Source organism: Acomys russatus, chromosome 2 (assembly GCF_903995435.1).
Source record: "Acomys russatus chromosome 2, mAcoRus1.1, whole genome shotgun sequence".
Classification (NCBI taxonomy): Eukaryota; Metazoa; Chordata; class Mammalia; order Rodentia; family Muridae; genus Acomys; species Acomys russatus.
Window position 1 is genome coordinate 31,619,008 of NC_067138.1, and position 12,003 is coordinate 31,631,010.

The following is a 12,003-nucleotide window of genomic DNA, read 5'->3' on the forward strand; positions in this document are numbered from 1 at the left end:
CCTTTCTACGCCAACTTTGCTAGGTATCTTGTCTTCCACTACAAAGCACCCAGAGGACCTATAACCCAAAAATCTTTTTCCAAAAGACCCTTGAGGGCAGACCTCATATCTGTTTTGTCCTTTACTACTCTGATCCTAGACCCCATGAAGCACCCAGTAAAAATGAACTTAATAGAAATCAACTCTGGTGTTACCAGTGTCTTACGAAGAATAATGGGAGGCATTTATTAAAGGATACAGATTTCAGTTTGGGATGATGACAGCCTTGTGCAGGTGGATGGTAGTGATGATTGCACAACAATGTATAGTTGTAATGGCACACAACTGGACATGGAAAATGGTACAGATGGTGAGTGTTAGTTTATGTGCATGTGATCGTAATGTATTCTTATTAAAGATCACTGCCCACACAGCACTAGTGCAAGATAGAAATAATCAGCTGGGCGTTAGTCCAGGCTTGGATGTAAATGTCTGCCAAGGGAGGAAATAATAATTACATATACAACATCTCCACCATGTCAGTAGAGGAAAACTATATGACCGAGCCCAAACTATGTGTGTTCTGGCAGTCTGTGCAGCCTTTGAAGCAAGAGTTCCCAAGCTCTGTATCACAACCCCTTCGGTGGTTGACCAACCCTCCAGATGGGTTGCCTAAGAACTTCATAAAATGCAGATATTTACATTATGATTCATAACAGTAGCAAAATTACAGTTCTGTAGTAGCAGCGAAAATAATTTTATGGTTGGGGGGGTCACCACAACATGAGGAAGTGTATCAGAGAGTTGGAGCTTTAGGGAGGTTGAAAATCACTGCTGAGGCATGGGTGGGACTCTACTGTGCAGGGTTTAAGGAGAGCAGGGTAGGGTTGTACTTAACCTCTACCAGACCAGGTCACCTCAGCAGAGATTTCGTGTCACCTGCTAACAACTCTTGCCCTCTCAGAGGAAGCTGTGTGGCTTCGTAGAGAAACAAACAGAAAATGTAAAAGATTTGAAAGCAATCAAGATTGTAAGTCACGCAAGGACAATGTGTAAAGGGACTTTGTAGGGATGTTCATGTGCCACAGCTGCTGCCCATTTCTGAGTGACAGAGGCTGACATCTTACAAAAGCTTCCTTCCTGTAGTGCCCATGACTTCTTCAAGCTCTCCCATCTAATTACTTATCCCTCACAGCAGGAGAGATAGTATCTTCTCACAGTTTAAAGACAGAATGGCTGCCAACAGGCCAAAGAGATCATTAATAAGTTAACTGTTACCAGATAAGATTGAAATCTAGGCCAATCCTATTTTAAAGTAATCTCTACTATATAATTACTAATACTAACTGTTGCCAAAATGCAAACTGACTCAAGAGCAAGGTGAGGCTGTGGGTCCACTCTCATCCAACTGTAGTCCTTAGCTGATGTCTGTACCCTTCCCTGTTCCTTTCCCTACCCTACCTTCTCATACTAAATCCAGAGCAACACAGAATGATAAATTTCATTACTAACAATGAGCCCGTACTTTCTACAGTATCCTACCCCTTAAGAACAGCCTCGTCAGCCTGTGAGCATCTTAGAGCCCAAGTCTGATGTTTAGCACAAGAAATGAGTAAGAGAAACATAAGGCTCTCTGCATGTTCAGTGGAAGCAAATCTAAAGATGACTTTATTACCAGGATCCAGCAACATTTTCCTCCCATTTTCCATTTGAACCATCAGCACACGAGAAGAAAATGACAGGTGAGAAGATGGTAGAAATTTGATACACACGTAACTCTCATGCATTTGTCACCTCTTGGAACATTTGTCATCCCACCCTCCACCCTACTGTGTTCTAAAGTAAGAACAATTATAATATTCCTTCTGTAGATGAGCAAGGCTAGACACAAAGCTGAAGGTCAGTGAAGTCCCTCAAGAGTGTGGCAAAGGTCCTGGGAGGGACATAATCCTTCCATGTCCCTAGTAGGAATTACAACAGACAGAAGTAGCATGTTTTCCATGCAGTTTGCTCAAGGGCAACCACTTACTCTATTAGTCTACTCTACTGATAAAGAATTTAAATATTTGTTCAACCGACAAGTCTGTTTAAAATTTCAGAGCACTAAAGGATATATACATCACAATGTCACACCTCATAGATTTAGTTATTCACAGTCACCCATGGTTTCAGAAAATTCCAGAAATAAGCAGCCCACAAGTATTACAGAGCCTTTATCACAGTATATTGTTATTCTTGTCCTACTTTTAGTTGTTATTGTAAATATCGTACTGTGCCTAATATATACATTCGGTATTAATATAAGGTTTACAGAAAATAATCATGCATATAGAATTTGGTACTGTGTATGGTTTCAGGCATTTACCTGAGGTCTCAAAATATATCTTCTATAGATGATGGGAGACTAGTGTACATTAAAACCACATTCTGGGGCTCAAGAGATGATGGCACAATGAATAAAGTACTTTCCTGGAAGTATAAAGATGGAAGTTCAAATCCCCAACACCAGCATGGAAGCCAGGAAGTGGATTGGCTGACTGTAAAGCTAGCATGTGGAAAGCAGAAACATGGATCTCTAGGCAAGGTGAGTAACTAAGCTAGCTGCAATTGGTGAGCTCTGGGTTCAGTAAAGGAAATGGCCTCAATAAATAAAGAAGAGAATTACCGAATATCAACCTCTGGCATTTGCACATCTCAACATACGCATGGAAACACATGTAAATACATATACAACACACACACACACACACACACACACACACACACACACACTCCTACTTATATCTTCTGGAAGGCCAGCCTGTATGGAACGTGTCCGTGGTGTCTTTACCTCACATTTCTGAATGTCCATTAAACCCATGTCTTGGTTAAATGAAAGAGTAATTATGGAATGTTCTCTGCCTGTAGCTCTCATGGCACACTTTCTCAAGCTTTGACTGCTGTAGGAACTAACAGTTTAGTATGATCCGTAAAAAGTATGAGTCCTTACACTCCATCTAATAAAACAACAGATTTCTACTGCTAAACAGCATAAACATGCGTACAGTTGGAATCAGTCACTTAATGTGAATTATGGTGACTTCAGTAAAATGGTAATTTCTGGGTTATGTCCATTCCTATTTTTTTATTTGCTTAGCCAAATAAACAAGAGCCATGTGCTGTACACCTGATATATAATGCATTGGAACCCATAGACAGTCACTTGTTTTTTTTTTTCTTTTTCTCACTTATTCATTTACTCAATAAAATGTTGACTGAAAAATGTGGCCTAAAGAGGTTGTGTGGTCCTATTGTTGGACAATATAAACTGATATGACAGGAAATATTTCTTTTGTAATCAGCTACGAAGGCAGTATGACTAGTAAACAAATCATCAACACTGAAGAAAAGATGGTTGTTCAAACAGGAAGCTGAGGACAGCCGGCCCATGGGAACACCATGCGCGGCCCTCCATCAGGCACAGCTCCTGCTGTTTGCTGGAATCCTCTTGGGCATTGTAACAACACCCTTAGGCTGTTGTGCAGTTTGGTTTTTAGGTGTCTCCAAAAGGTCCAGACTAGACACGTGGTCCCAGCTTACTTCAATAGGGGAGTGATGTTAGGTGTTTGATCCTAGCTTACCGCCATGGGGGAGTAGAGGAAATCTTAAAGGTGAGGCAGAGTGGGGATTCTAAAGGTCGGTAATGGGCTTTCAGAAGGTGCTATGAGAACCTGGCCCCTTTCTCTTGCTCTTTTGCTACCTGCACAGGAAAGAATTAGTTTTATTCTACCACTCATTCAACTGTGAGGTACTGCTTTGACCCAGGCATAAAGGGATAGGGCCAAAGGATTGTGGACTGTGAGAGCCCAAATAACCTTTGCCCTGCCAGTCCACTTTCTCATGACTTTGTTGTAATAAGGGACACCTGACTAGTGCAGGAGGCTGTTATTATGCCATTGTTCCTTCAGAGAGGAACAATTAGCACAGGGAGGTAAAAATTCAGTCATGCAACTTGCCTTGGCCACAGTTGGCAAGAGTTCAAGCCGCCCTTCTGTTTGAAGCACTGGCTTTATATTTACCCATATCAGTCATAATCAGAATGTTCTGGAAGCTAGAGAAACAGAACACAGGTCAGAGTCAGGCAAAGTGAGTACTTAGGATGGTTCCCATGAGCAGGTCCTCTTTGGGTGAGATTGTAAGTGGAAATAAACCATTTAGTGAAAGGGCTGCAGTACAGCATGTTCTGAGCTATGGAGTCCAGAAGCAACTGAGCCCTCTTGGAAAGCATAGTGCCAGTGATGGCCTGGTGCTTACACTGTGAGCAGTAGGGAGAAGCCCAGAGAGCTGGTAGTCTAATGGGGGCACTGGCCAGCAACCTGTTCAGTGATGTTAGGGACGTCTACCTCTACTGTGTCTCACTCATCCTGAGTTCTGCAGAAAATAGTTTCAAGTTTTAGTCATCTCAGGACTCTCTTCTTCTCACTGGAGACTACAATCTTTTGAAGCTGTAAAACCACTGAGTATCCAACCCTTCATCTAGCAGTCCATCTCTGGGCAAACAATGAGGTCCTTTCCTAAACTGTCAGTGAAAACATTACATTAACCAACAACACTAAAGTGCAATCAGCTTTTGTAAATGGTAGATGACAGGACTTTTAGCATAGAGCCACCTTTCTCATCATTGCTTTTAATAGTGGTCTTATTTGTAATTTATTCTTTTTTGGTCTGTTTTGTGTATATGCCCTTAATGGTCACTGCTGAAGTATTGACTATTATTGGTAGTGATAGGACCCAAGTTGAGTCACTTGCTTCATCAGCTTTACCAGATACAGAAAGACAGAACCAAATGTCAGTCTCCAATGAAGAAATTACAAGCAATGGCCTGCCCATGGATATTGACTTCTAGTCATTGGGAAGAGGCACAGGACAGGGCTGGACTTAAGAGCAGCCAGCTTTGATCACAGCATGCTGACAAATCACACTGAACCACAGCAACATGCACAGTGACTAAAAGTAAAAGTAAAGATAAGATTATCAACCATGATTTGTAAAATGCCAAGTGAAAAGAATAAAGAGATTGTTTTACTTTTGCCTGGGTTATTCTACTGTCCTGTACAAGGACAGAGACCCTTTGGTATGAAGAGATGGAGCATGCATGGAAGGCTAGGCTCACAACTTAAAAGGTGAGACGATGGACCCCAGGTGCCCTTCCCAAACCTCCACCCACTGTCACCTCAAAAAGAGGCTTATCATCTTTATGATGGGGCATAGCCCAGTGAAAGAAGCCATGAGTTCAACCCCACTCCCTCAAGATGATTTCTAAAAAGCATGTGAGAGCTCATTACATGATTAAAATACCTGACAAGAAGTGCCCATAGTTGACCAAACAGGCTCTGATTACAGATGATAAAGTGTTTGCCTGGCAGTTTGAGGCCTTACATTCAGTCCTTAGCTTACCAAAAATAAATAAATAAATAAATAATAAAAAGTCCTGAAAGTTTATTTTCATTGAAGTCTTTAAAATATTAAGGCTCAGCCACTGAGGACGTCATAGAGGCAGGGAGGCTTCAGGTTTGACCCTCTGCCATGGCACATCATGTTGAGCGTATCATTTTTGCTGAAGATCTTGATCCCCTTTGATGACCTTTGTCTTTCTATCTGCAAGAGAAGATTTTTCTACACTTCTAGGTAAATGGAAGAAATGTCAGTAAAACTAATAAGGCAGTTAGCCATTAAACAACAAAGTTAGATCTTATTTTGTTTAGTTTAATCATTAAAATCATGTTCTGACTGACTCCCTGAGTTATCTTCTGACCTCTCCGTACATGCACACACAGATAATAAAATTTAATAAAAAGTAAAACTAAAATAGGTTTAACTAGCGTGTTTTTGCTTCAACTATCTCCTCTCCTGCGTGGAACTGAGTTATCAGTGCTTTTCCCACAATCCATCTGAGACCTGTGGGTAATCGTATCATAGCAAAATAACAGTAGCCATTTCAGAGAGATTACAGGGCTTAATTTTGCTCCCTTTGATAAGTCAGAAGCCATAGTATCATTGAAAGTTAAGAATTTCATGGTACAATGACACTGTATTAGAATGCAAAATGTGGGAGGAAGCTTGGTTTGGGCAGAATTGGCCTTGGCCTGTTAGAAACTGAAGACACCGTTCCTCCAAAGGGATCAGTGCTTTCTTATCTTCTAAACTCTCAGATTGGCAGGGACTCTGGAGACAGGATACTTGGTTCCTGCACTGCCAGCCTCCTATCCGTCTTCCCCACCACCAGCTTCTCCTCTGACGGGCAGTTTTGACGTATCTTTTTTATTTTTATATATTTCCCCTTCGATTGACTCCACTGAAAAGCTAAAACTGAGATGGCTGGTAAAATAGCATCCATAAAAGACAGCATCTTGGTTGCCTGTTGCCAGAGACCCTTGTTCAGGACCCTTAGACTGCTCCTGAGCAGCCTGGCGTCTTAGGCAAGAACACTGACATTCACCAGTAACATGTTGTCTCCATTGATCAAATGACAAGTTGGGCTAGAGGACCTCTGACCTCCCTTCCCAGTTTCAGAATTAAAGCAATATTCTCCAAATACGCAGGACTCACTTAAGAACTACAGCGGTTTGTAATCCTTTGTAATGTCGCCATTCATTAGGGGACTTATCTAAAATGTGTGAGCAAGCCTGATTAACAAGCCATGTCAAGCTCAGCCAACCTGAATTGAGTGATTGGGTATGAATTTTCAGCAATTGTATTGTTCCTGGGCCTGTTATGACTGAAAGGAATGATTATCAAATATTCTCCAAATCGTCCCCTAATGAATCTCAGCACTGTTCATGTAGTGGGAAGAGCCACGGTCGCCGTGTCCCACTCCTCACCAAGGTTGCCTTAGGGCTGCATATTACCCATGAGTGCCAATGTTCCCTGCTTAATGAAGCCAATGTGTAGGATGAAGAAATAGAGGTTTTAGAATCTTGTTTATACCCTCCCCTTTTCTCTCTTGAGGTGCCTTCTCTTTCCCTTTGCCAATAGTTAATGTCCAGTTTCTGTTTTCTTCACAAAAATATCCAGCAAATTTATAAAGCCCATATGTGTTTCCACTGGGTTTCAGATAGACAAAATTAATTTAAATACAATTCTTTAAGAGATTGTGTTCTCAAAGAAGAGACAACCGTTGTTTACTGAACTGGTGCTTTATACTTAGCGTTTTATTCTGTTTGCTGGCATAGATTCACCCCAGTAATGTGGAGATAAAAAATAAAAATGAAAAATGAAAAGCGAGAAAAGAAAACACGCAAGACATGAAAGTGCAATGATTTTGATGTTTTTGCTTAACAGGACTTCACAGAGAATTTCAAACAGTTATTTGAAAAAAAAATCACTAGAAACTAAATCAAATATGTTGCTTGCGAAGTGTGGCCCAACGCAAACTGACTCCTCTCATGAGCGTTAGAAGCGGAGACAGGCTCAGGTCACTGTGTATCTTCTGCAGTCGAGGCTTCATCCAGGCCTCTCTCTGCATAGCAAGTGTCGAGCCAAGCAGCACTACAGAATGCGGGCTTTAAAACACAGGCTTGAGGTGGATGTAAGAGCAAGTTTGCTAGCTGAGACGAACAAAAAACCCCATTTCACAGGATGCTGAGCCAGTCCATGCTAGAACTCCGTCACGCGCTTCATTTCACAACGGGAATAATAGTGTTTCTAAGCCCTCAGCAATTTGAAGGGGGAAAACTGGCCTCTGGACCGTGTGGATTTCCTTCCCTCTGGCGCAACTCAGAGGGTCTTAGACCCTCCCACATCCTCAGTTCCTACCTCCCAGAGGCAGAGCGGTAACCTCCAACTCGGCCAATGATAGTGTTTTGTCAAGCACTCAAGCACTCAACAAACACTAATTTGAGTGCTAATATTCAGTGCTAAAGCACTAATCATTAGTTAAATAAACAAACCATTTGGGTATACAACTGTCAACAGGACCATAATCTGCATGCACAGGGATCGACTGCACACACAGGCCCCACATACAACTACTGAAATGTAAGAAACTCCGAGGCACACTGCTCTGGGCATGGAGCAGACAGAGTCTGTTTTGACAAAACTCTAAGGTCTTTCGGGAGAGACAGTGAGTCAGATCACCTCTGTAAAGCACAGGCCTGAGGAGAAGCTCCTACAGTTGGAACTCCCTCATACCTTTGGCCCTCAGGGCCCTTCCTGGCCCACTCCCCCTGTCCTTTTGTGGTTGCATAACACCAGGCAGGTGAGCAGCAAGCACCATGCTATTGGTAACCAGGTGAAGTCAAAGGTGCTTGCATGGCAAATGTCACCATCCTATTCTCCAGGCACACCCTGGCAGTGACACTTTCCTTGTGAAATACCAAGGAGCACAAAGTGGTGCCTGCAAGTTCAAGATGCTAGGCTGAAGGCTTCCCTTGCTATCACATCTACTTCAGCAGTCCTCCAACACTGATGCACAACTGATAAAGCCGTTCCAGAGGCGACCAGATCAAAGGATTCTTAAAGCCAGGAGAAACGTTTTAAGATGAATATTTGTTGTTGTATGCCAGGCCCTAATGAACCCACAATGGGGACCAGTGAGGAACAACTGAAAGAACTGACTTGTCCACAGCAGCTAGTGCATTTGTACTGTGATGAAACAGCGCGAGTCCCAACCATCAGATGTCATCAGATCATGAAGCTCATACACATGTTCATGATGACAGAGCCCTAAAGTAAGTCTATGTGCTTAAAGATACACTATGTATGTATGTATGTATATATGTGTGTGTGTATATATATATATATATATATATGAGTTACCATGACTATGGTGTCTCTTTACAGCATAAGACACTGCTCTTTCAGAGGAGTATATATAATATATATTATACATATCATATATTTATATATCAGTCCTCTGAAAGAAATGAAATATATATACATATGAAATATATATTTTTCCAGTCTTGATAGTAGAGCCATTACTTAACTTCAACCATGAATGAGGTGTGACCCTGTACTAACATAGTCATTTTCCAAACAAGCACACTAGAATTTAACCATAGACATGACTTTTCAGAGTAAAGGTGTCTTGAGAGAATTCTTATCAGTTTAATTGTCTGACAAATCCTGTTTCAGAATTACCTTCCTGAGTGTTTGTAAACTTTTAAAGATTGTATTAAATTTACAGAATCCCCCAGAGCCAATTAGACGTATGCTAATATATAGCACTATGTTATGTAAACTCTATAGCTTAATTTTAAAAACCTTCTAACTCTGTTATATCTTTGAATATTTTCCTATCATTGTGCTGCAGCCAAAAACAACATTCAAAACTAAATGTAGTGAATAGAATATCTCATTTATTGGGCAGTAGGCCAATCTCACAAAATATTGTAAACTAAATTACAATGCTAATTTTTGAATACTTTATGACTTAAAAACCCTTTCTCTATGGAGAGTTACAGAAGAGCTTTTCTCAAGGTGCTTCAAATTAGAGCAATACTTTCATGGCGTCTGTGCAGTGTTATTTGGAGTCCCGAGTCTCTGCGATGGTGTTGGTTGCAGTGTCTACAGGTAACTTCTGACTTCCGTCCAATTGCCAGAAGCTTGAGGCTGAGGACACACCTGAACAATCCTATTACTCCTCTAACCAAGTAGGGTAGTTCTTTTCTTTCTTTCTCATTTGCATATGATACTGGGGGTAGGAGAGGACCATGGAGGTAAGATGGAGTCTTGGTCAATCATGTGAAACTGATGGATGCTGGCATTCAGGCCTGAATTCACTTACATTCTGATACCAAATACAGTATAGAGGGTCTGAAACTTGTGAATGGATACTTCCTGTCTGTTCGTGGCACTGAACCCCAAGGGATGCCCTAAACCATAAGTTGTACAACCACAAAATCTACTCTTCCTTTTTTCTGTTCCCTTTTCTCTTTTGGGACCCACCAGATCCTCTCTGTGCACAGCTATTTCCCTGAGCTGGTGTTGGCCGAACACTTAGAAACCACAGAATTACGTTGAGAGGTTAACACTCATTCCACGATGAAACTGTGTGGCTGTGTCATATACAGAAAGGTTACGCTGGTACTGTGAAAGCTTCAGAGTAAGAAAGAAGGTCATTTTGCTCTTTATGGCGTTAGGTACGTGGGGGCGGGGCATAGTGGTGGATGGCAGCCACCAACTGTGGGAAGCAATAGTGCTGCCAAAACTGTGAATAATTAACAGACCTGAAGATATAAGTAGATAAAGCCAATGCCACGTTTGGTAAAGGTGACAGCTGACCAACATAACGTGACCCTACAAGTGCAAGTTTCTTCAGGAACACCATTTCCCACTTGCCCTAGGCTGACGGTGGAAAGCTGATCGTTTTTATTTTGTCCAGGTTGGCAGAGGCCAAGAAAGAGGTCCTCTGAGGCAGATGCAGGGCAGATAAATGTATATTTATAACATTTGACAGACAGAGCATTTCATGTAGCTTTCTTTAAAAGAACAGTTTATGCTTTAAATTAATTTCTTTCCTTCTTTCACCTAGAACCGATGATACAAATCAATCTATTTTTTTTTATTGTATTGTAATAGAGCATTCTAAAATTCTACAACAGAACGCTCACAAAATCCAACCTGTTTTCTTCTTCACACACATAAAGACTAGGCTAGAGCTGGAAGATAAGGGTTCCTGGCATCTCTCAAATGTCTTCTTCAGGGGAAAAGCATATACCAACTGCATGAAGAACTGGCTAGCCGTAGTTTTTTCTCTACACTTTTTAAAAGAGTTTAAGTCATAGGACTATTTAGCCTGCACATAACATTCTCCTGAGGAAAAATAGTATACATTCACCTTTGAACTGAATTATCTTAAGGTAATAAAGTGGATGTGACTCACTATTTTCTTGCCTTTGGGGGTAAGACTTCATCTCAATTTTCTCATATATAATTTCACTCTTTTGTCAGTTGCTTACCTTTTTTCTACTTCTATATGATTTGCCTTTCTTAGTTTCTACTTCTTCAATTACCCATAGATATGTGTTTTCTTAGTTATTCCAATGACCTATATTTAGAAGCTAGTATGCTATATTTCTTTAAAATACTTAAGAGTTTCAACTCTCTAGCACACATATGTTATTTTCTATGTTTATACGATATGGTAATAAAAGAGTTTTCAAAAATGTCTTGGAACTCAAGATTTTATGTTTTGCGTAATTCACAGGCAAGCTTTGTAACTGGTACAAAAATGATTTTGCTGCTGGAATGTGAAGGAATTGTACTTGGTGTTTAATGGGTATAATTCTGCTTTAGCAGTGGCAGGGACTATGTGCACTGTCATTGAGTACAGAATACCACAAGGTCACTACAAATATACTCAAGGAGATTGCCAGTCAGTAGGAAAACTAAACATAGTAAATGTGCAAAAACATACTTCAAGATTGTCAACATTCAGGGGTCCTGTCCGCCATTCCTTTCTATTTCCCTGCCTAGAATAAACATGTGGTCACTTCTACCAAAAAGACTTAGTGATGGCTTAGAGTTGATTTTTACAGAAATATATATATTTGATGGATGAGTACCTTTGGTTATCATGGAATGAGGCCAAAATACTTAAAGGAATTAATTTTCCTTTGAGCTCAAAGGATTGAGCAGGAACTTAAAACTCAAACAGCTCTCCAACAGTCACCCTGTGTGTTCTGGAAGTTGTTGGTCCTTTCCTGGCAGTCCTGACTTTGGCCTGTCTTTGTGTTAGCTGATAATTTCTTCCCTTCACTGTTGTCACACAATCTCATTCAATCATTCAACACACATTACAATACTCTATTTATGGACAGCCTACCACATGCCAGACCATTTTCTAATTATTAAATATGCCAGATGAAAAAATATTGATATAACTAACTCAAAATCAGTAATAACATTAGAGAAATGTGTTATAAATTAACTAACTTTCTTGTGCTATTTATTATTTATTTCACAAGAATAAAATCTTGCTGATGTGCAATTAATAGGAGCACTGTGGGTCCTGAGGATTTTATTGGGTAAGCTACAATTTTA

At 40.6% G+C, this 12,003-nt stretch overlaps 1 protein-coding gene across 1 annotated transcript in view; it reads right to left on the reverse strand.

Annotated features, from left to right (window-relative positions):
* Positions 1-12,003, reverse strand: part of Tox (thymocyte selection associated high mobility group box) — a 308,910-nt gene that overhangs the window by 233,559 nt on the left and 63,348 nt on the right. The gene's annotated exons all lie outside the window — the stretch shown is intronic.